Below are 24,955 nucleotides of genomic sequence, written 5' to 3'. Positions count from 1 at the left end.
TGGTTTATGAAAGTGGGACAAACAAGAGGAAGCTGGTGCCTGCAGAAACAATGGGAAGTTGGAATGGTTTGTCTTCTGGAAAGCATGAGAACGGGGAATGCTGCTGGATGGCAGGACGTGGTTTCCCTGACCAGGTCCTCTGCAAGCACCCGGCATGACATCACAGCCCCTCCTGTCCCGGTGTCCTGCCGGGGGAGCCCCTGAATTTCTTGACCTTTTCTCCAATGAACCGATAGGATGGAAACTGTGAGACTGAGGGAAGGGCCAGGCAAAGAGATCCCATGCTGACTGGATTCCACCTCATCTGTCCGGAGTTAAAGCAGAGAGAAATCCAATGTTGACATTGCATCCTTTACTTAAGTCATGGCCATAAATGGCAAGTGGAGCAAAGATGAGGGGTCCATGGTTACCTTAGTGAACAGGAGAAAAATGGAGGTGGGGGCTGTGATAACAGGCCACTGGTGAGTAATCGCAACATTTTTCTGTTGGTGAAAATTGGAAATATTGGCAGGGGATGAAGCAGCTGAGCTGGAACTTAGAGCTGACTCTCCTTTGCCCGCCTAGAAGAAGAGCCACATCGGAGTGATAAACTCCTTGAACTGTGTCTAAGTAGCAGTGCTGTTTACTTGGAGGAAGGAAGCTGTCAGTTTTGTTTCTTCACAATGAGCCAGCCACAATGTGCCTGATGGATCCAGGATGAGTGAAAGAGGGACCCGTCAAGTGTAGGAAACAAGATTTATCTCGGGATTAGATTTAGGAAGACAAAAGTCACTGGGAGACGGCCGGACAGGTATTGTTTGCTGTGAAACTCCAAGCATGGAGCTGTTTTTCTTGAAGGTCCCCTCCACATCCTCGGTTGGGGCAGGAGGCAAAGACCTAAAATACCCATTCTCTCATTCGCTATTTTTAAAAAATGTAGATTTTGCCCCACTCCAATATTTTTTGTTATTGATTTTTATTGGAGTATGGCGCTAGTGGTAAAGAATCCACCTGCCAATGCAGGAGACATAAGAGACGCAGGTGCGATCCCTGGGTCGGGAATATCCCCTGGGCGAGGGCATAGCAACCCACTCCAATATTCTTCCCTGGAGAACCCCATGGACAGAGGAGCCTGACTGGCTACAGTCCACAAGAGTCACGAAGAGCTGGGCTCGACTGAAGCGACTTAGCACACACACCACGAATGCCATGCATGCACGCATAGTTGCTTTACGATGTTGCGTTGGTTTCTAATGTACAGCAAAGTGAACCAGCGATGCACATACAAATATGCCCTCTTTTGTGGATTTCCTTCCCGTCTAGGTCGCCACAGAGCCCTGAGTAGAGTTCCCTGTGCTCTATATCAGGCTGTCATTAGTTATCTATTTCATAACAGTAACACTAGTGCATATATGTTAGTCCAATCTCCCACTCCAATATTTTTTTAAGATACTCCAATATTTTAGATGATATATTCTCTTTCCTTGTGCATGTGGGCTCAGTTATGTCTGACTCTTTGTGACCCCATGGACTGTAGCCCACCAGGCTCTCTGTCTGAGGAATTTTCCAGGCAAAAATACTGGACTGGGTTGCAATTTCCTTCTTCAGGGGATTTTCCCAAGGAACCTGCATCTCCTGCATCTTCTGCATTGGCAGGCTGATTCTTTACCACTGAGCCATCTAGGAAGTCCCTTTCTTTCTCCTTTCCAGAATATTATTCCATCTTAACTGAGAGTAACACCAAAACTTTATGATCAGAGGGTTATTAATAATCAGTGTGGGAAGAGTTCTGTTCCACCAAGGCATTCCACTTGAAAAATTTTGAATGTTAATAACTGAGGCTGGAAGCAGATTTTAAAGGTCTACCTTTTCTATTTCTGAAAACAAATGTAAAGTGAAGACCATAGGCCCAGGCATAAAACAGAGAAAGCTCTCATGGGCCAAGTCCAAATGTGTGTGGACTTGAGATCTGGGAAAGTTCTTTCCAGAGCATTCCATGACACAAGCATGTGCAATTTGAAAAATGAAGAGTTTCACTTAATGTTGAACACACTTGAATCACTGGCAAGCACTGTACCAAAAACAAAACAAAATCAGAATTCAAAGAAGAGACCAAAACATTCTTTATTTGAAAAACACTTCTGCTGTGCAACTCTCACCATCATCCTCTTCTGAATTTTTCATCTTCCTAAACTGAAACTGTGTCCCAATTAAACACTAACTCCCCGTTCCATTCTGTTGTTTTCTACTGAGGGAAACAATAGAATGGGAAAGGCTAGAGATCTCTTCAAGAAAATTAGAGATACCAAGAGATCATTTCATGCAAAGATGGGCACAATAACAGGGGCAGAAACGGTATGGACCTAACAGAAGCAGAAGATACTAAGAAGATGTGGCAAAAATACACAAAAAAACTATACAAAAAAAAAAATCTTCATGACCCAGATAACCATGATGGTGTGATCACTCGCCTAGAGGCAGACATCCTGGAATGTGAAGTCAAGTGGGCCTTAGGAAGTATCACTATGAACAATGATGAAATTCCAGTTGAGCTATTTCAGAGCCTAGTAGATGATGCTATTAAAGTGCTGTGCTCAATGCCAGCAAATTTGGAAAACTCAGCAGTGACCACAGGACTTGAAAAGGTCAGTTTTCATTCCAATCCCAAAGAAAGGCAATGCCAAAGAATGTTCAAATTATTGCACAATTGTACTCATCTCACACGCTAGCAAAGTAATACTCAAAATTCTCCAAGCCAGGCTTCAACAGTATGTGAACAGAGAACTTTCAGATATTCAAGTTAGATTTAGAAAAGGCAGAGGAACCAGAGATCAAATTGCTAACATCTGTTGGATCATCCAAAAAAAACAAGAGACTTCCATAAAAACGTGTACTTCTGCTTTATTGACTATGCCAAAGCCTTTGACTGTGTGCATCACAACAAACTGTGGAAAACTCTTAAAGAGATGGGAATACCAGACCACCTTACATGCCTCCTGAGAAATCTGTATGCAGGTCAAGAAGCAACAGTAGAAATGGACATGGAACAACAGACTGGTTCCAAATTGGGAAAGGAGTACATCAAGGCTGTATGTTGGCACTCTGTTTATTTAACTTATATGCAGAGTACATCATGTGAAATGATGTGACTGTATGAAGCACAAGCTGGAATCAAGATTGCCAGGAGAAATATCAAAAACCTCAAATACGCAGATGACACCACCCTTATGGCAGAAAGTGAAGAAGAACTAAAGAGCCTCTTGATGAAAGTGAAAGAGGAGAGTGAAAAAGTTGGCTTAATATTCCATGGTGCATATGTACCACAGCTTCCTCATCCATTCGTCTGCTGATGGGCATCTGGGTTGCTTCCATGTCCTGGCTATTATAAACAGTGCTGCGATGAACATTGGGGTGCACGTGACTCTTTCAGATCTGGTTTCCTTGGTGTGTATGCCCAGAAGTGGGATTGCTGGGTCATATGGCAGTTCTATTTCCAGCTTTTTAAGAAATCTCCACACTGTTTTCCATAGTGGCTGTACTAATTTGCATTCCCACCAACAGTGTAAGAGGGTTCCCTTTTCTCCACACCCTCTCCAGCATTTATTGCTTGTAGACTTTTGGATAGCAGCCATCCTGACTGGCGTATAATGGTGCCTCATTGTGGTTTTAATTTGCATTTCTCTGATAATGAGTGATGTTGAGCATCTTTTCATGTGTTTGTTAGCCATCTGTAATATTACTCAGCCATTAAAAAGAATTCATTTGAATCAGTTCTAATGAGATGGATGAAACTGGAGCCCATTATACAGAGCGAAGTAAGCCAGAAAGATAAAGACCATTACAGTATACTAACACATATATATGGACTTTAGAAAGATGGTAACGATAACCCTATATGCAAAACAGAAAAAGAGACTCAGATGTATAGAACAGACTTGTGGACTCTGGGAGAAGGCGAGGGTGGGATGTCTCAAGAGAACAGCATTGAAACATGTATATTATCTAGGGTGAAACAGATAACCAGCCCAGGTTGGGTACATGAGACAAGTGCTCGGGCCTGGTGCACTGGGAAGACCCAGAGGGATCGGGTGGAGAGGGAGGTGGGAGGGGGGACTGGGATGGGGAATACATGTAAATCCATGGCTAATTCATTTTAATGTATAACAAAAACTACTGTAATGATGTAAAGTAATTAGCCTCCAACTAATAAAAATAAATGGAAAAAAAAAAAAAGAAAAAGTTGGCTTAAATCTCAACATTCAGAAAACTAAGATCATGGCATCTGGTCCCATCACTTCATGGCAAATAGATGAGGAAACAATGGAAACAGTGGCAGACTTTATTTTCTTGGGCTCCAAGATTGCTGCAGATGGTGACTGCAGCCATGAAATTAAGAGATGCTTGCTCCTTGAAAGAAAAGCTATGACTACCCTAGACAGCATATTAAAAAACAGATATTACTTTACTGACAAAGGTCCATCTAGTCAAAGCTATGGTTTTTCCAGTAGTCATGTATGGATGTGAGAGTTGGACCTTAAAGAAAGCTGAACACCGAAGAACTGTGGTGTTGGAGAAGACTCTTGAGAGTCCCTTGGACTGCAAGGACATCAAACCAGTCAATCTTAAAGGAGATCAGTCCTGAATATTTATCAGAAGGACAGATGCTAAAGTTGAAGCTTCAATACTTTGGCCACCTGATGCGTAGAATTGACTCATTGAAAAAGACCCTGATGCTGAAAAAGATTGAAGGCAGGAGAAGGGGACAACAGAGGATAAGATGGTTGGATGGCATCACTGACTTGATGTACATGAGTTTGAGCAAGCCCTGGGCATTGGTGATGGACAGGAAAACCTGGCGTGCTGCAGTCCATTGGGTTGCAATGAGAGAGACAAGAGTGCAGTCAGACACGAGACAGAGCTGACTGAACTGACCCCAACCCTCGCCCCACCCCTGGCCCCTGGCATCTTTCAATGCACTTTATGACTCCGTGAATTTGACTATTCTAGGTGCCTCATATAAATGGAACAGCATGGGAAATATAGCCAATATTTTATAGTGGCTATAAAAGGAGCGTAACCTTTAAAAATTATGAATCACTATATTGTACACCTGTAAAGTATAGTACTATACACCAACTATACTTCAATAAATTTTTTAAACAAAGAAGAAAAGCACTTTTTCTAACCAGTCCATGAAGTAAATATCATGCTTTTAAAAGAATTCAGTGTCTTCAAAGTTGCTGACAAACTGACCCGAATATGCCAATTGTAATGATTTACTCTACTCTCAGAAAATGTTCAGGCTTTGATATTGTTATTTTTCTGGATACTGCAAACTGACCTGCTGCCACTTCCTCTTGCCAGTAAGCAAGACAGACTATTCCTTTTTTTTTTTTTTAATAGACTTAAATATTCTGTTGGGAAACTTTGTTATGCCTTAGATCCATTTTGCTTAGCTTTTTTTTTTTTTTTTGTAAACTCTTGCCCTCTTCCTATAAAGATGAAAATCTCATACCTTTCTGCTAAAATTCCAATAATCCCCTCTGTTGAGATTATGCCATCAAGAGGGGTACCAGTTCTTCAAATCCTCACAGCAAATTTTGTAAAGGTTTTTTGTGTTCTTTGTACTATGAAAACAATATTTGTCCTATTCTTTTCAAGTAAGAGATCATGCGTGAAGAATAAATGCTTTTTCAAACCATCTCCAAATGGAATATCCCTGTATGACACCATTACATATCCCACACAATTCAAGTTGGGAAATCTTTCTTGGATTGTTACATTTCCAAAGGTGCTGACACTTGGTCAGGGTAATCTTTAGGACTCTAACCGTAGTGTTTGTGTGCATGCTCAGTCATGCCTGACTCTTTGCAACCCCAGTGGACTATAGCCTACCAGCCTCCTCTGTCCATGGAATTCTCCAAGCAAGAATACTGGAATAGGTTTCCATTCCCTTCTCCAGGGGATCTTCCCTACCCAAGGATCAAGCCCACATCTCCTGTATCTCCTGCATTGGTGGGCAGATTTTTACCACCGAACCACCTGGGAAGCCCAACTATACTTCTTAACTATTCAAACTCATGATGGGCCACAAGGAAGCACAAATGATTGATTTTGGTGACAAACTAAAAGAGCAAAAAAACTATAGTCTCCCCCCCATCCCCACCCCATGTGGGCATCTTATTTATTTTAATTACACCGCAGAGATTCCCTAACTGGGTTCTTTGAATCCCCAAAATTTTAATGGAAATTTGATAACTCTTCAACAGTTCAAAGAGCATCTTAGAAATAGTGGGGTTGTTTCTGAAGTAGACACATGATGTAACACAAACCATTCACCATGTTATTTAATAAATCTCTTTGCTACTCTTGTCGTTTGCTGTTTGCTCTCATTATGCCACCTTCAATTTTTTTGCTGTGAATAATAAACATGAGAAAATGAATTGCAACTTCCTGAAAATGAATTTTAAAAAAGCTTAAATGAATTTTCAGCCACTTAAAGATCCTTGAACCAAGAGTGGTCCTCTGGTCTCTGGGAAGTTGGTTCTGCAGGACCAAGCTCTAGAGGTAACACCATTGATGAGGTAAGAGAGGAAGGTGGTTTCCCCAAGCCCTACCCTTAACCCAGGCTGTCAGCTCAGATCACTCGACTCCAGAGTTGAATGGGGCAAAAGGTAATGCTTATTTAATTGAACAGACAAAATTCTTTCAAAATCGGAGGTAAGTGAGATGTCATTCAAAAGTGCTTCTAGGGACTTCCTTGGTGGTCCGGTGGTTAACATTTCACCTTCCAATGCAGGAAGTGCAGGTTCGAGCCCTGTTTGGGAAGCTAGGATCCCACATGCCTCCTGACCAAAAAACCAAAACATGAAACAGAAGCAATTTGTAAAAAATTCAAAAAATATTTTTTAAATGGTCCACACAGGAAAAATATTTTTTTTAAAAAAAGAAGAGTGCTTCTGATGCCAAGGTGGGTCTTCCCAGATGGCTCAATGGTAAAGAACCTACCTGCCAGTGCAGGAGACACAGAAGATAAGGGTACAATCCCTGGGTTGGGAAGAGCCCCGGAAGGAAGGCATGGCAGCCCACTCCAGTCCTTTTCCCTGTAGAATCCCATGGACAGAGGAGCCTGGGAAGCTACAGTTCATGGAGTTGCAGAGTCTGACACGACTTAGCAACTGAGCACACACACACTACACACACGTGGTGCAAAGGTGGGAAAACATGTTCTGGGTCATGTAAGATGCTCTGAAGGAGCTGGACTCAGACTAGCTCACCTTCTTCAGCTTGGTGCATCTCTCACGCAGCTGGACCTGGGAATCTGACGTGCGCTCAAAGCTGAGGGAAGGAATGATTGACCTACCACAGGCCTGTGGATGCACAGAGGATGGAGAAACAAGCATTTGTCTAAAAGCTGAAAGTAAAAGCACCTCCATGCAGGCCAGTGTCAGCAGGAGTCAAGCGAGTGCCCCTGGGCTGGGACAGGACACGCTCCCTCCAGGACTCCAGGTGTCCATCTAAAGAAACCACCAGAAGTCACGTGGAGACCTCAGAATCCTCCATGTGCCTAGAAACTGTCCCTGGGAAGGCAGAGGAAAGACCTTGGTAAAATTTTGCTCTGAGTCTGGGAGTTTAAGTCTGAGGACAAGTCTCCTCATCTCAGTAGCTTCTGTCTTTGGAGCTCAAACAAAAGACAAAATAGCACAACTTCCTGAGTCTCCTCTCCATTCAAGACATGTTAACAAGAGGAGAAAAAGACAGAAAAAGGCCAAGAGTTGAGGGCTTTGTGTGTTTGGACATACAGGAAGGCAAAGGAAGTCAATACAGTGAGGTACGCATCTGCACAGAGCTCAGAGACAGTCTGTCTGGCCCACTCAGCCCACTTGCCAGGTATGTTCAAAGGCAAGAGTGAAGGGATGCCATCCAGGGCTTCTGCAGATTTTAAAGCATTTAACTCTATATTTTATTCTTATAAACTGTCACAAATTTTTCCTGCTGGGCCATTACTTCTCTTTCTGGGTCTATCTCTCTCTCTGTATTTTTTGAGAGACACACACAAAGAGTACAGAACTGCTAAAACTATGTCCACTGACTTGATTGAGGATGTGTGTTTTGACAAAACACATTAATACTGGTTCATCTCTTTGGGGATCTATTCCATAATTTTTCTCCTGAGGGAGGTAGAAGCTTACACCCACAAAAACTATTCTCTGTTCTATGGATGGATCATTTCCTTCTTATCACTTCTGGATACAGCCTTCCCCCCTGGTTCTGAACTTGAAAGTCTGACTAGGGTAAGTTGTAGTATTTAATCCAACAAACACAATAACATTTACCCTTTAGGCACTTGTATGTATAAAGCTGTAGAAGAAGTATGATAAAGCAGAGAAAAACAAATCTCTGGATGTTAGACCCCTTGGATTTGAATCTCAACTCCAATAGTATGAATATTGTATGACCTTGGGGGGCTTCCTTCTCCCTAGCCTGACAGCTGGGGAGCTAAACCTCTCTGCGGCTTAGAGACAGTGGAGTGAGGATGTGTATAAGACACAGAAAGCATTTGGAGAAGGGCCTGGTGTTTGCTATTTTTTTTTCTGTGTATTTTATGACACTTAATTTGCATGTTTTTTTAAAATAGCAATGACCCACTCTAAAGACTTCAGTTTAACTTTGTAATCTCTTTAAATACCAATTATCAAAAATAAATAAATAAATAAATAAAAAATAAATAACAAGTATCTCCAAATATAGGCCTTCCCAGGTGGCACAGTGGTAAAGAATTCACCTGCCAATGCAGGAGACAAAGGAGACTCAAGTTTGATCCCTGGGTTGGGAAGACCTCCTGGAGAAGGAAATGGCAGCCCACTCCAGTATTCTTGCCTAGAGAATCCCATGGACAGAGGCGCTACAGTCCATGGGGTTGCAAAGAGTCAGACACGACTGGACCACTGAGCGTAAGCACAGTCTCCAAATACGGGCACATCCTGAGGTTCTAGGGGTGAGGACTTCAGCACATGAATTGGCAGGGGTTGGGGGGACGGTGATACAATTCAGCCCATAACAATGACAATTGCATTGTAGAAAAAGACTTTCATTTTGCATTAGAGTTGATTGAATTGTTAAGAGCATTTTCAAAAGCATGTTCAGTTGGGCGTTAAGATACCAAGACATTTCTGATTAGCCTTGTTCCTTTTTTAACATTGAGAATATTTTATTTGCTTGCCCTGGTTCAGAGTTTGCCATTCGTATTTAATCTACTAATGATGCCAAGTTGCCAGGGAGTTAACTATCTAGACGCCGAGTGATTCCATGATTCTTTCAACCATCTTCTGCATAAATATATGTATGTACACAAACACACACACATATCCATGTACTTATATATGTGTGCATGAATGCACATACAGAAAACTTTTTCTAAGTTTCTGACAGCTTTAGGATATATCGTCTAAGAGTATGGGTAAACTGCTTAACCACAATAATCTAATTGCATCCAGGAAAATCTATAATAATTCCATAATTATTCCATCTGAGCCAGCAGGGAGCTTAATTTCATAATATAATCTATTAAAATATCTAATCCATATTTAAATGTTCCCAATTATGCCAATAATTTTTAAAAATAATTTTGTTTATTTTTGGCTGTGCTGAGTCTTCATGGTTACGTGGACTTTTCTCTAGTTGCAGAGAATGAGAGATACTTTTTAACTGTCACGATTCTCAATGTGGTGGCTTCTCTTGTTTCCAGGCTCCTCTGGTGGTTTAGATGGTAAAGAGTCTACCTGCAATGCAGGAGACCTGGGTCTCAATCCCTGGGTCAGGAAGATCCCCTGGAGAAGGCAATGGCTCCCCACTCCAGTATTCTTGTCTGGAGAATTCCGTGGACAGAGGAGCCTGGCAGACTACAATCCATGGGGTCATAAGAAGTTGGACACGACTGAGCGACTAACACTTGTACACTTTCTCTTGCTATGGAATATGGGCCCTAGGGTGCACAGGCTTCAGTAGTCATGGCACATGGGTTCACTATTTGTGATTCCTGGACTCCAGAGCACAGGCTCAATAGTTGTGGTACATGGGGGCTTAGATGCTCCCCAGCATGTGGGATCTTCCTGGATCAGGGATCAAACCCATGTCTTCTGCATTGGCAGGAGGATTCTTCATCACTGAGACACCGGGGAAACCCCTGTACCAAGAATATTTTTGATAGCTGTTATTTTCCAAATAGGATTCAGTCAAAGTGCAAGCGTTGCATTTGGTTCTGATAACTGCTAAAGCCCCCGCCCCATACCTTTCAAATAGAATTCCTTAACCAGAGAAATTAGGGAACCCCTTCTCAGACCCCTTCCTGTGGACTTCAGTCACTCCTCACACAGCTCGGACAGACGTCTGCTGTGGTTTCCAGTTCTTGTATTTCCATTAAGTGGAACCTCCACCGAGAACAGTAACCTCTGAACACCAGTCACCGCCAGTCTCCGTGCTGAAGTTTCTGGGAGTTTTATATCCCTCTGTGTTATCAGTATACCTGCTTTCTTTGTTTGAAAGTCAAGTAAAGTGAAAGGGAAAGTCGCTCAGTCGTGTCTGACTCTTTGTGACCCCGTGGACTGTAGCCTGCCAGGCTCCTCTGTCCATGGAATTCTCCAGGCCAGAATACTGGAGTGCGTAGCCATTCCCTTCTGCAGGGGATCTTTCCAACCCAGGGATCGAACCGAGGTCTCCAGCGTTGCAGGCGGATTTTTTACCAACTGAGCTATGAGGGAAGCCCGCTTTCTTTGTTTGACTGTTCTTTTAGACATCTCTGCCCCCTGTTCCTTTTCTGTGCCCTTGTTACCATCGGGTCTGGCACCTGACCTCACAGGTGAGACCTGGACTCCTGTTACGTCGGCCCCTGCCTGCCGCTGCCGCACCGGCTGCCAGCCTTCCAACAGAGCCAGCGAGGTCAGCCACCCCTCCTTCCGCTAAGCTGTCTGATGGCTTTATCCACTTCTCGGTCGTTTGGCCTGTATCCTTGTCTTTTTCTTTCCCGTTTTATTGAAGCAGAGTTGGCTTACAATGTTGTGTCCATCGCTTCTGTACGGCAACATGACTCAGTCACACATACGCATATACGTGCTTTTCTTCATTTTTTTAATTGTGGCAAAAGTCACATAATATAAAACACACTGTTTTATCCATATTTAACTGTACAGCTCAGTGGCACTAAGTACGTTTTTTTCACACTGTTGTGCAGCTCTCACCATCATCCTCTCCCAAATTTTTCCCCTTCCTAAACTAAAACTCTGTCCCCATTAGACTATCACGCGTCCCCACCTCCTATTCCCCAGGCCCTGGTATCTACCAATGTACTTTCCGACTCCATGAATTTGACTATTGTAGGTACCGCGTATAAATGAAATCAAACAGTATTTTGGATGCATTTTTAAGGCGAACTTAATATATGTCCTACAAATATTGAGTTGTGTGTTCTCCAAACTCTTCTGAGCCATTGTGAAAGCAAAGTTGGCACTTCCTCCTCTGACTGAAAATCTCCAGGAGCAACTGGCTGAGGCTTCCCAGAGGAAAGGGTTTGATTTGCCCCTTCCCAGAGGGTCACTGTGCTATCTATTGACACATTCCAAAGCCTCATAAAAGCTGTTGAAACTGCCTGAGAGTAACACCCATTAAGTATTATGGGTCCTGAATTTTACAGCTTCTAATAACTTTTGCCTTTGAGTTTGCCCAGAACCCCACACATAAGTAAAACAAATAAACAAACCGACCTTATTTCGGCCTTGCCTACAAGTTTGCTGTGTGATCTCAGGAAAGTCAGTTAACCTTTCTGGTCTCTATTTTCATCTATCAGAACAACAACAAAAAAAAAATTAGCATGAATAGAGAAATCACTAAAGAATAAAGCTCCATCATAATCACTCTCAATTTTTTTTAATCTTTAATTCAATACTTCAAAAATACATCTAACATCAGAGAAAACTTATAGTTACTTCTAAAAGAGTAAGTTTTGAAAGATTTAATTTCCAAAACTTAATCACTCATCTAAACATAAAACTTTCCTTAAGGGTCAAAGATCACATGAAACAAAATAGGAATAATTTGAAAGGGAAAGAAATTTCTCTTTTAAATGTCCTGGAATCATCATTGTGTGGTCAAAGTAAGTGTTTTCATGTGAATCTCAGTGCCTTAAGTATATCAATAACACTTAAGCTCTGATACAAAAGTTTCCCTTGTTCTCCCAAAGGGACCTCATTTTCTCAGGATAAATTTATATATTAATAGCTTTTGTCCAATAGAAACATTATCAGCTAAAATGTTTTCCTCCTGAGCTTCTAACATTGGAAAGCTCTGTCTCAGCTGAGTACCCATTTATCCCTCATTTTTCATAGTTTTTTGGCAAACACTTCCCTACTGCTTTTTGGTTTTAGCAAAATACGAATGCTTCACCTTGGCTTACAGAGTTCAGCCACCCCTCCTTCTGTGCTCTTGGAGTTGCCATGAGATTCACAGTGTTATGAATTATTTTGAGGGTGTCACCATGCTGTGATTATTTTCTGGTCTTACATCATCTCTATGGGCCTTTCCTCTCCCACTTCCCAACAGTAGTCTTTATTTCTACTGTTTGGGAAAAGCTCAGAGAATCTAAACAGACTCGTAGAGTCCAAAAAGTTTAAAAATATGCACAGGGCGTATTTTCTAAATAGAGAACTTGAAACCCTGAATTCTAAATGCCTAGCTTACTTCCAGCTATTTCCCAAAGCAAAGAACAATATTTTATCTTGAAATTAAAGTTAACATAAATAACAATGTTTGGAGAAAACTTTCTGCAAACGTCTGAAGCCAAAGGGACAGGCTGGGTCCTTGCTGGGGCCTGAAAGAGAATTAGGGGAAAGTCAGTGATTTCCTGTCTTTGTAATGAGTTTACTAATTAAATCTTAATTGTAAACCAAGCTGAGCAAAATTTAAATGAACCTCTGCTGCCAGAAGCCAGGTTATGATGGTGGAATTGTTTATAAGGACAGGAAAGTGACTTTCTAAACATCAGATTCCTGTGTGTTAGCCAAGACCCAGAGAAAGTCCCCATGAGGGGAAGCCCAGAAAGAGGTGGGATAAGTGACTTGGGCCTTAAGATAATTAAATGATGTGGAGATGCCCAAGTCCCCTGAATTCAGTCATTGCCAGGGGCCAGCATCTTTCTGTTTGGATGGGCAGGAAGCAACTTCATCTGCAATAACTAACGCATTCCCCCTCCCCCCATTTTACAGTCATTTCAGCAGCAACCTAACAGTAATGGAAATGAAAATTCCTTTACTCTGTAAACCCCGACTGTTCTGTTGAAAAATAAGCCTTGCAAATACACAGAAGTCCAAGCACCCGAGAGAAACAAAGCTGCCACACTAAGGGAGTGAAAAAGAAAGTTGATTTTATTTCGTCCTGGTACAATGGGAGAGAGACAAAAGGCAGGCAGCAATGTAAATAAAAATAAGAATCTCATGGCTACGTACATGGCTTAACATAATTATTTATTGAAAGATTAAAAAGTGAATTATCCAAACGTTCCTGATGCTGGAAAAGATTGAAGACAAAAGGAGAAGGGGGTGGCGGAGGATGAGGTGGTTAGGTAGCATTATGGACTCAGTGGACACGAATCTCAGCAAGCGCCAGAGATAGTGAAGGACAGGGAAGCCTGGCATGCTTCAGTCCATGGGGTCACAAAGAATCAGACATGACTTATCAACTTAACAACAACAACAGCAACAGAGACTCCTATTTCAAGGGCCATAATCTACATTCTTGGATCCTCACAGTAACTATAGGTGGCTTGGAGGAAGTTGTAATTCCAATAGGAATCATATTGAACATGAATGCTACAAGTCTTCACTCTTTACAAGGTTATTAAAAGGTTAAGAGAAGGCACTGGGAGTGGATAATTTGTCATTAGTACTACTGTCATTTGACCTTTTAATCCAGAAAGAAAGAACTTCCCCTGGAAAGCTGTATTTAAAAAAAAAAAGAAAAACTCTTACATCTCTGTTTCTTGGAGTCACTTTCTCAACAATCCCCAAAGAGAATCTTAAACTACTATTTACTTACTCAGTAAACTTAAATTGTTTTTATGGCTCTTTTCCAAAATCCCCAATTGTTTTGTTTGTTTTGTTTTTAATAGGAGCCAGAACCTGCATAGAGATATACATAAAAAAATCTCATTTTATCCTCGAAATCTTTGGAGGCTATTTTGAACTCTGGTGCAGCCCATATTTCAGAAACACGACTTATTCTTAGTGTTTGCCATCTTCCAATCATCAAAAGATAGGAACTGGTGCTGTGACCTTGGATGCTTCCAACAGAGTAGTCTGACTTGCTTCCATTGGTTCATTGAGTATTGTTCAAGAGAGAAAGAAGGTAAGCCATTTCAGGTTTAGTTATGGAGTCAAAATTTTGGAGAGGACATGAGCCTGAACTGTGAATAAATACTGAAAGCTAAGTTAAAAATAACATTTCAGGCTTTGCTTTACAGAGATAGCATAAATTATCCACAATTAAAATTATAGTGGTAAAGGACATCTAATATTAAATCAAATAAACCAATATTTTGTTTGGAAGTTGCTGGTGTACTTTTTTATTTGTTCTTCAAAGTCTTTTCTCACTTCTTCCATCATCACCAATGTTACACCAAGAACAAAGCAGGTCTCCAGAAGCCTTTCTAGGGAATCAGCCAATTCCAGGAACCTTTAGAACCATTTGTTGTTCTTCAGTCACTAAGTCATGTCTGACTCTTTGCAACCCTAGGGTCAGCCCCACACCAGGCTTCCCTGTCCTTCACAGTCTCCCAGAGTTTGCTCAAACTCAAGTCCATTGAGTCAGTGATGCCAAGCAACCATCTCATCCTCTGTCGCCCCCTTCTCCTCCTGCCCTCAATCTTTCCCAGAACCAGGGTCTTTTCCAATGAGTCGGCTCTTCACATCAGGTGACCGAAGTATTGGAGCTTCAGCATCAGTCCTCCCAAAGAATATTCAGGGTTGATTTCCTTTAGGATTGACTGGTTTGATTTCCTCACACTCCAAGGGACCCTCAAGAGTCTTCTCCAGCACCATTGTTCAAAAGCATCAATTCTTTGGTGCTCAGCCTTCTTCTTTATGGTCCAATGCTCATATCTGTACATGACTACTGGAAAAACCATAGCTCTGACTATACGGACCTTAGAACCATGGATTCCTAAGTTGTTACTGCTGGGAGGGACCTTAGTTTCCATCATTTTTAAAAAGGTAGAAGAGGGATTTGACTGGCCGATGGTCCAGCTGTACCCAGACAGGACAGTGCCATCCAGAATCTAAACCTTGATCTCACTCCACCAAAGGCCCAGACCTTAGGCTTCTGCTAATTGTCTAGCTTTTGCTGACTAAAGAGAACTTCACAGGACTTAGTGCTGCTAGGACAGAAGTCAGGGAGTCTGCTTTGTTACAAATATATTTAGCATGGGAAAAAATCCAATTTCTTATAGCATGTAAGGCATTTAAATGCCTACGGATAAAAACATAAACAGCTTCCTTCACCTTTTGGTTTATTCAGAACTTAGTATTAAAAGAGCTTAAATATTATTTAGTTTATAGCTTTAATTTTTCAGGTAAAAGCTAAGAGACAGAAGCCAGAATAAATAAGTTGTCTGTGGCAGAGACATTTTGGCACTCACTCCATAATTCTGTAAGGCTTCCCCACTGGCTCAGTGGTACAAAAAATCTGCCTGAAATTCAGGCACAGGTTTGATCTCTGGATTGGGAAGATCCCCTGGAGAAGGGCATGGCAACCCACTCTAGTATTCTTGCCTGGGAAATCTCATGGACAGAGGGGCCTGGCAGGCTACAGTGCATGAGGTCGCAAAGAGTTGGACACGACTGAACAGGTATGCATGCATATACATATTTTACTTGCCATGGTAACAGGTGAATGGGGGTGGTATCACAAAGCTGCCAAAAAGCTTTGGGGGAACTTTTTTGAAAGTATAGTTGATTTACAATGCTGTGTTAGTTTCAAGTGTACAGTGGTATATATACATACATCTATTCTTTTCCCGATTCTGGAAAAACAGCAGGCTGATTTGACCTCCAGGTCCTAGTTTGCTGACTCTTGGCTCAGAGGCTTTAGCCAAGCTGCTTAATTTGATAGGTGGGGAAAATTAAAGTCCAGAAAAGCCCAATGACTTGACCCAGGATCACCCAGCTAGTCTGAGGCAAAACCAGGTCAAGGACCCAGCAGGAACAGGATGCAGTCATCACCACCCCACCGTCTCCCACACTGACATTCCAGGCAGTGCAAAGCTGTACGTGGTCAGAGAGGTGATCTGGACTGGGTGATCTGGACTCTGCTGAGCACTATGGAAGCAGAGCAGAGAAGGCAAATGGTCCAGGAGAACCGAGGCTGACTACACATCCTGATGCGCTCTCAGACCAGGCTTCCTGAGGAGGAGGCATTCAATTTATGACTTGAGGATAAGAGGGACTTCCTGCATCTCACCTCTTCTCTACCTACGGATTTATCACCATCTGCAGTCATCCTCTTCACATTTCCTCCTGCAGCCTTGTGGTTCTCCTGCAGCCCCCAGCCTAGAGCTCCTTCCTCTGCTCCAGAGACTACACAGACATTTACAAAATAAAACCTCATTTCATCCTTGAATTCTTTGGTCCCCTGTTGAGGGATCCCTCTCCTTCAGTGATCTGTCTATCTGTCCATCTATCCATCCATTCATACATCCATCCAGCTGCCATATCTCTTACTTTGGGAAGGTTTCGATTTCACAGACACAAGTGTTCAAGGATCTTTCATCTTAAAACATACTTTCTCCATCTAAGGCTTCCTCACTTTCTTTAAGAACAGGCTAAATACACGCCTCAACCAATGACAGTCTGGCTCCTGCCCCCAGCATTCCACTAAAACCATCCTCCCTGGGGGTTTGCTAAAGCTCACGGCAGCTCTGGGTTCTTATCCCACCATTTCCTCTCTCTGTTGGGCATTTAACCCTGTGAGCCACTCTCTTTCTTTACATCCCTCCTTTCATTTCTGTGGCCCCACTGGCCCCTCGTGGTCTTTCTTTCTCACTGGTCCCTGTTCCCCAAGTTCCTCTGTCTCCAGCCCTGGCATCTGAGCTCCACGAGAATAAGGGTTTTTCCATCATGTTCAACACCATACAACCAGCATTCATAGCAGTTCCCAGATGCTTTAATACAACTCAATAATGAGTTACCCCGTTCCTAGGTGAGAATCCTCAAGATTCTGTCCATGACCCTGGGTCTTGCACTCTATACAATTCTATAAACAATCATGTTCTCTCTCAGGGTTTTCATTTCTTCTCAGAAGCTCATTTCTATCCTAGAATGTCTCTTGATTTCCATATGCCCCACTGTTTGTCCAACTAACATACATCTCCTATTAAATACAATCAGCCACTGCTATTGCCTTCAGGATGAATCATCCTATAATGATTTGAATTTCTTCCCCAAAAACATATGTTTAGGGCCCAACCTCTGGTTCATATGAATGTGGCTCTACTTGGAAATAGTGTTTGCAGATATAATCAAGTGAAGATGAAGTCACTAGGGTGAGCCCTAATCCAGTATGATTGGTGTTCTTATAAGAGGGAAAACTGGATACAGACACACAGGAAAAAATGCAGTATGAGGAAAGAGACACAGAAAGATAATGACTATGTGAAGATGCAGACAGAGACTGAAGTGATAACAGCCACAAGCCAAGGACACTGGGCCCACCAAGAGCTGGACGAGTCCAGAACAGGTCCTCCTATAAACACTTCAGAAGGAACCAACTTGCCAACACCTTGATTTTGCACTTTCAAGCTCCATGACTGTGAGACAACAAATTTTGCTTGCTTTAAACCACCCATTTTGTGGTTATGGCAACCCTAGCAAAATCATATACCTTCATTCTGGAATTCTAGGTCCGTCTAGTCAAAGCTATGGTTTCTCCAATAGTGAGAGTTGAACTATAAAGAAAGCTGAGCACCAAAGAATTGATGCTTTTGAACTGTGGAGTTGGAGAAGACTCTTGAGAGTCCCTTGGACCACAAGGAGGTCAAACCAGTCCATCCTAAAGGAAATCAACCCTGAATATTCATTGGAAGGACTGGTACTAAAGCTGAAGCTCCAATACTTTGGCCACTTGATGTGAAGAACTGACTCATTTGAAAAGACCCTGATGCTGGGAAAGATTGAAGGCAAGAGGATAAGGGGATGACAGTGGATGAGATGGTTGGTTGGCATCACTGACTCGATGGACATGAGTTTGAGCAAGCTCCAGGACTTGGTGATGGACAGGGAAACCTGGCCTGCTACAGTCCATGAAGTTGCAGAGAGTTGGACACAACTGAGCAACTGAGTTGAACTGATTCTGAAAGTCAAATGGAAAGAGAAAAAAAACAAGAGAGAGAGAGAGGAAGGAAGGAAGAGAGGGAAGGATAAAAAAAGTTTGGGGACTTCTCTGGCAGCCCAGTGGTTAACACTCCACACTTTCCCTCTAGGGACCACCAGTTCAATTCCTGATTGGGGAACTAAAATTCTATATATCGTGTGGTACAGTCAAATTTTTTAAAAAAAAGAAAAGAAAAAAGACAAGTCTGTTTATCCAAACTTAATTTCTCACTATTTCCATCTTCACTCCAATCCCATAAAAATGTCAAAATCCCATACATATGTCAATCTTCATTTGCTCTTGCATTTTTATGCATATTTAGTTGGCTCAGTCCAAACCCATTTAGAATCCTGCCTCCAATAATGCCCTTATTAATGTGTTGAGCGTTTATAGACTATCCCCTCTGGACATCCTGTTTCTCTCCATGAAGCCAGGACTCCAGTTCCTCGGAGCTCTGACTTCTTTCTGTCCACCTCCCAAGGACTACAATCTCCTTAAAGACAGAATATGACTGACTCATACTTCCTTTTGCATCTTCTGTGATGATGTTAGGCATATACTGAGCCTGGGATACAACATCTGGGGATTAGAAATTTGGCAGTAGCAGTGGCTGGGTCTGATTTTCCCCTTAGAGTCACTATTTGTGGAGCACTTAATGTGTACCAGGCATGCTAAATGTATTTTCTTAGTTAATCCTCACAATTTCTTGGCAGGTGGGTCACTTATCTTTATCTCTGTTTTACAGATGAAGATACAACAGCTTCATAGAGACTCAGCACTAGTCTTTGGGGCTGTCTCCAAACCCTGTGTGGTGATGACCTTTCCTCATCCACTGGAGGGAAGAAGCAGAACAGGTTTCCTCTGCCCCTCGTCCCCCCCCCCCCCTTGAGAGGACACAAGCTGATCATTGCTGAGGAAGTGAGATCACTACTAATGTGATGTTTGGCTCATGCTGAAATTTAGTCTCTGAGTTACTGTTGAAAAGTGCTCTCCAGAGAGTGATCAAGCAGAAGCTTCTGTGACTGTGGAAGGCTCCTGGGAGCCCAAGGGAGGGAACTGATTGTTGGGGTCACTTCACTGAACACCCTGCCCCATGCATACCACGCTTAACTATGGATCCTTTCAAAGATCACCAAGCACAAGGCCCCACAGCCAGCTACCAACCCTAGTGGTGCCTTTCACCCTCCATGGGGACCTTCCTCTTAATAGGCTCATAACGATTAATATGAAGTATGTTGCCTCTGGCCACAGTGGTTTATGTTTGGGCTAGAAGACCAGTTATGAAGGACAACATAGTAGGTATTCTGGTATCCTCAAGGTGCTTCCGAGGTGGCACAGTGGTAAAGAATCCATCTGTTAGTGTGGGAGACTGGTTCAATCCCTGGGTCAGGAACATCCCTGGAGAAGGAAATGGCAATCTACTCTAGTATTCTTCCCTGGAAAATTTCATGGACAGAGAAGCCTGGCAGGGGCTTCTTCCATGGGGTTGTGAATAGTCAGACACGACTGAGCACACACGCACACTGGGATCCTCAAAATCAGAAATTCTGTCATTGCAATTACGAATGCACATGCAATGGAAAGGGGGGGGGGCTGAATGCCCACGTGGAATTGTTCTAATTTTCTAGTACGTGCCTTATGATAGATCTTGGATTATAGACTTTAGTTCATTCCGTATTTTTGTCTGGATCTGGAACAATGTTATGCTCATCAATTTAAACACATTTGTTAGTAGGAAGATGGTCACCAGGAATGGGAAGGAGGGGAAATGGGGGGATGTCGGTCATAGGTATGGAGTTGCAATTGTGTTGGATGAGTGTCTGGTCATGTACAGCACTGTGACTAAAGTTAATAACATTATATTGAATACCAGAAGTCTGCTAAGAGTACATTTCAGGTGCTCTATTCAAAAATAATAATAACCAAACTATATGAGGAGATACATTAATTAACTTTACTGTAGTCATCATTTCACCATGCAAGTATCAGAGATAAATTAGAAATATGGGATTAACAGATACACACCACTGTATATGAAATAGATGAACAACAAAGATTTATTGTATAGCACAGGGAACTCTATTCAGTATCTTGTAATAGCCTACAATGGAAAATAATCTGAAATATATATATATATATATATATATATATATATATATATATATCTTAATCACTTTGCTGTATACCTGAAACTGACACAATATTGTAAATCCATACTTCAGTAAAAATATGTGGCTCCCAAAACAAACAAAACAAAAAAAAGAAAACTATATGAGGAGATGGTATGTTAAGATACTAGACTATAATCATTATTTCACAATCTAACTGTATATCCAATTGTCATGCCTCCACCTTAAATATATACAAGTTTATTAAAAAATAAACACACATGTTTATTAGCAATTTCCATGTTCTATATTCTATAACTTCCTTTTTAAGTGGATAATCATATTAAGAAAGCTTTCAAATAACAAAATATGTATTATGTGTTCAGAGATGGTTGGTTCTTTTCCATCCCTGTTGAAAATTAAATGAGAAATGATTGAAAAATCAAGTTTTCAACATAAAGATTTCTTTCCAATGATGTTCATTAACACACCAGGATGATGTTTGATGGTAGAAACCGAAGGTCTCGTTCCAAATATCAGCTGCTAATCAAAATCCGTAAGATGCTGACTCCATCAAATTCACTTGGAACACTCTCAAAGACGATGCTTCAGCCACACTTTGTTTTTTCAGAGAACCTCAAAAACAGGATCTCTGATTATCTGGTAGGACAGTTCCATGCATCCTAGAAGGACCAATCTCAAATGTCACCCCCTCCAGGAAGTCGTCTGTCATTCCCCACCCTTAGCCCCCTAACAAGCACACCTCCATCTCACACCAATAGTACTTTGCTTACATCACTATGTCAACATAAAATTATTAGCCTTTGATTAATGGTGATAAACGGTTTTATTTGTTGTGTTAAGCTGTGAACCATTTGTGAGCTCTGCACACTGACCTTTGGTATCTTCAGCACCAACCACATCAGTGACCCACAACAGATATTCCACATTTGCCAAGTGAAATAAATCCATTCCAGGCTCATCCCTAGCCCTTAGCTCCGCAGAGTCAACTTCTCCACGAACGTGGGCAGATTGAAGGAAAGGTATTTTTTCAAATGAGAAGAGATAAGGCTTGATTTTCCCTCTGAGGGTTAAGGGGAAAGGTCTGACCAGTTTAAACTGGGGAGAGAGGTGTTCAAGGGTCGAGCAGTAAGGCAGGTGAAGTATCCCGGAGGGACTCCACCCTCTGTTCTTTCCAAACCACTTCAGAACAGGTTCCAAACCCCCTGGCAAAATGGCTGGGCCAGGTGGGGTCTGTCGCCAGGAGCTGAGTGCAGGTTGCACGCACCCACGCCAGAGCCTGGCCCGAGGAAAATACCAAATTCGAGTGTGAATCATGACTTCTCTGCTGCTGGAATGGGCTCTGTCCTCTCAGCCAGCTTTTTAAAGACTTCTCATGAAACCCAGGTCTCTGATACGGTGCAAAAATACTAGAGCAGTTGTGACCACAAACAAGAAACTGCAAGGAAAAAATGAAAAATGGAACAGAGCTTGGAAAGTGGGCCTTTTAAGTGTTGTGGCCAGAACTTAACCACATGTTAATCTGTTTCTAGGGCAGTAGAACCTGGATTTTATAAAACTGTAGACAGCTGTCACTACAAGTCATGCTGACAACCAGACTAGCATTTCTAAAACTTTGTTCTGAATCTATTGTACGTGATAGTCCGTTTTAAAGTGGAAAATGGATCTATTTTCAGATTGCAGTGAATCAACTCGTAATTTTTGCTTCTAAAGTAGTAGATACCAGGACTTCCCTGGCAGTCCGGTGATTAAAACTCTGGCTTCCAACACAAGGGGTGAAGGTTCCATCCCTGATGGGGGAGCAAAGATCCCACATGCCTCTTGGCCAAAAAAACCAAAACATAAAACAGAAGCAATGTTGTAACACTTTCAATAAAGACTTTAAAAATGGTCCACATAAAAAAAAAATCTTTTTAAAAAATTTTAAAAATAAACTAGTAGATACCAAAGGATAGTCAATGAGATGAGCCTGAACCATGAACAAATATTACAAGCTAAGTTTAAAATAAGTTCTCAAATTTTGCTTTACAGAAATAAATCATCCACAATTAAAATTACAGCAGTTATGGGAAAAAGTGAAGAGGAACTAAAAAGCCTCTTGATGAAAGTGAAAGAGGAGAGTGAAAAAGTTGGCTTAAAACTCAACATTCAGAAAACTAAGATCATGGCATCTGGTCCCATCACCTCATGGGAAATAGATGCGGAGACAGTGGAAACAGTGTCAGACTTTATTTTTTGGGGCTCCAAAATCACTGCAGATGGTAACTGAAGTCATGAAATTAAAAGACGCTTACTCCTTGGAAGGAAAGTTATGACCAGCCTAGGTAGCATATTAAAAAGCAGAGACATTACTTTGCCAACAAAGGTCCGTATGGTCAAGGCTATGGTTTTTCCAGTGGTCATGTATGGATCTGAGAGTTGGACTGTGAAGAAAGCTGAGTGCCGAAAAATTGATGCTTTTGAACTGTGGTATTGGAGAAGACTCTTGAGAGTCCCTTGGATTGCAAGGAGATCCAACCAGTCCCTCCTAAAGGAGATCAGTCCTGGGTGTTCACTGGAAGGACTGATGCTGAAGCTGAAACTCCAATACTTTGGCCACCTCATGCGAAGAGTTGACTCATTGGAAAGGACCCTGATGCTGGGAGGGGTTGGGGGTGGGAGGAGAAGGGGACGACAGAAGATGGGATGGCTGGATGGCATCACCGACTCGATGGGCATGAGTTTGAGTAAACTCCGGGAGTTGGTGATGGACAGAGAGGCCTGGTGTGCTGCAATTCATGGGGCTGCAAAGAATTGGACATGACTGAGTGACTGAACTGAACTGAAAGTATGTCTAACATCAAATCAAATAAACCAATGTTTTTAAAGCTTCAATAGCTTATTAAGTAAAGGTTTTTGGTTGACAGATTAGCTGTTCTGAGGGACATTTGAGTGGGAGGGGACATGGGTAAACCTATGACTGTTTCATGTTGATGTTTGGTAGAAACCAACACAACAGTGTAAGCAATTATCCTGCATTTAAAAATAAATAAATTTTTTAAAATATTTTTTGATGTGGGCTAGGTTTAAAAGTCTTTGCTTTAAGAAATCTCCACACTGTTCTCCATGGTGGCTGTACTAGTTTGCATTCCCACCAACAGTGTAAGAGGGTTCCCTTTTCTCCACACCCTCTCCAGCATTTATTGCTTGTAGACTTCTGGATAGCAGCCATTTCTTAAAAAAACTGGGAATAGAACTGCCATATGACCCAGCAATCCCACTTCTGGGCATACACACCGAGGAAACCGGATCTGAAAGAGACACATGCACCCCAATGTTCATCGCAGCACTGTTTATAATAGCCAGGACATGGAAGCAACCTAGATGCCCATCAGCAGACAAATGGATGAGGAAGCTGTGGTACATATGCACCATGGAATATTACTCAGTCATTGAAAAGAATTCATTTGAATCAGTTCTAATGAGATGGATGAAGCTGGAGCCCATTATACAGAGTGAAGTAAGCCAGAAAGATAAAGACCAATACAGTATACTAACACATATATATGGAATGTAGAAAGATGGTAACGATAACCCTATATGCAAAACAGAAAAAGAGACACAGATGTACAGAAAAGACTTTTGGATTCTGTGGGAGAAGGCGAGGGTGGGATGTTTCGAGAGAACAGCATTGAAACATGTATATTATCTAGGGTGAAACAGATCACCAGCCCAGGTTGGATGCATGAGACAAGTGCTCGGGCCTGGTGCATTGGGAAGACTCAGAGGGATCGGATGGAGAGGGAGGTGGGAGGGGGGATCGGGATGGGGAATCCATGTAAATCCATGGCTGATTCATGTCAATGTATGACAAAAAGCACTACAATATTGTAAAATAATTAGCCTCCAACTAATAAAAATAAATGGAAAAATAAAAAATTTAAAAAGTCTTCGCTGATTTTGTTACAACTTTGCTTTTGTTTTATGGTTTGGGTTTTCTAGCCTCAAGGCATATGGGATCTTAGTTCCCTAACCAGGGATTGTACCTGCAACCCCTGCATTGGAAGGGGAAGTTCCAAACATTGGACTGCCAGGGAAGTCCCCTCTACTATTTGAAAACTTAACTACTGAAATCACAGCTTCCTGGGATTAAATTTATTTATTTTTATTTCCCAATGGGAAAAAAAAATTGAGGGTAGAAAGGAAAGAAATATTGTTTCCTCTTGCTTAGGAGACTAATTTTGATTTTGCCTTAATAAAGAGTTTACTTAAATAAATTCATTCCAGTAGGCACAATTTAATGATGCTTTTTTTTCTTCTGTGCCCCTGATAGTCCTCAAACAAAATCTATTTGGGGATTCAATTTTAGGTTCCCTAGAAATGCTCCCACTTCAAAAGTTTATCACCAGTTTGCTGGAGATTTTGAGAGAGCATTTTTGATTGATCATGTCTATCAA

The sequence above is a fragment of the Odocoileus virginianus genome, chromosome 9 (assembly GCF_023699985.2).
Source record: "Odocoileus virginianus isolate 20LAN1187 ecotype Illinois chromosome 9, Ovbor_1.2, whole genome shotgun sequence".
Taxonomy (NCBI): domain Eukaryota; kingdom Metazoa; phylum Chordata; class Mammalia; order Artiodactyla; family Cervidae; genus Odocoileus; species Odocoileus virginianus.
Note: the sequence above shows the minus strand (reverse complement) of the source record.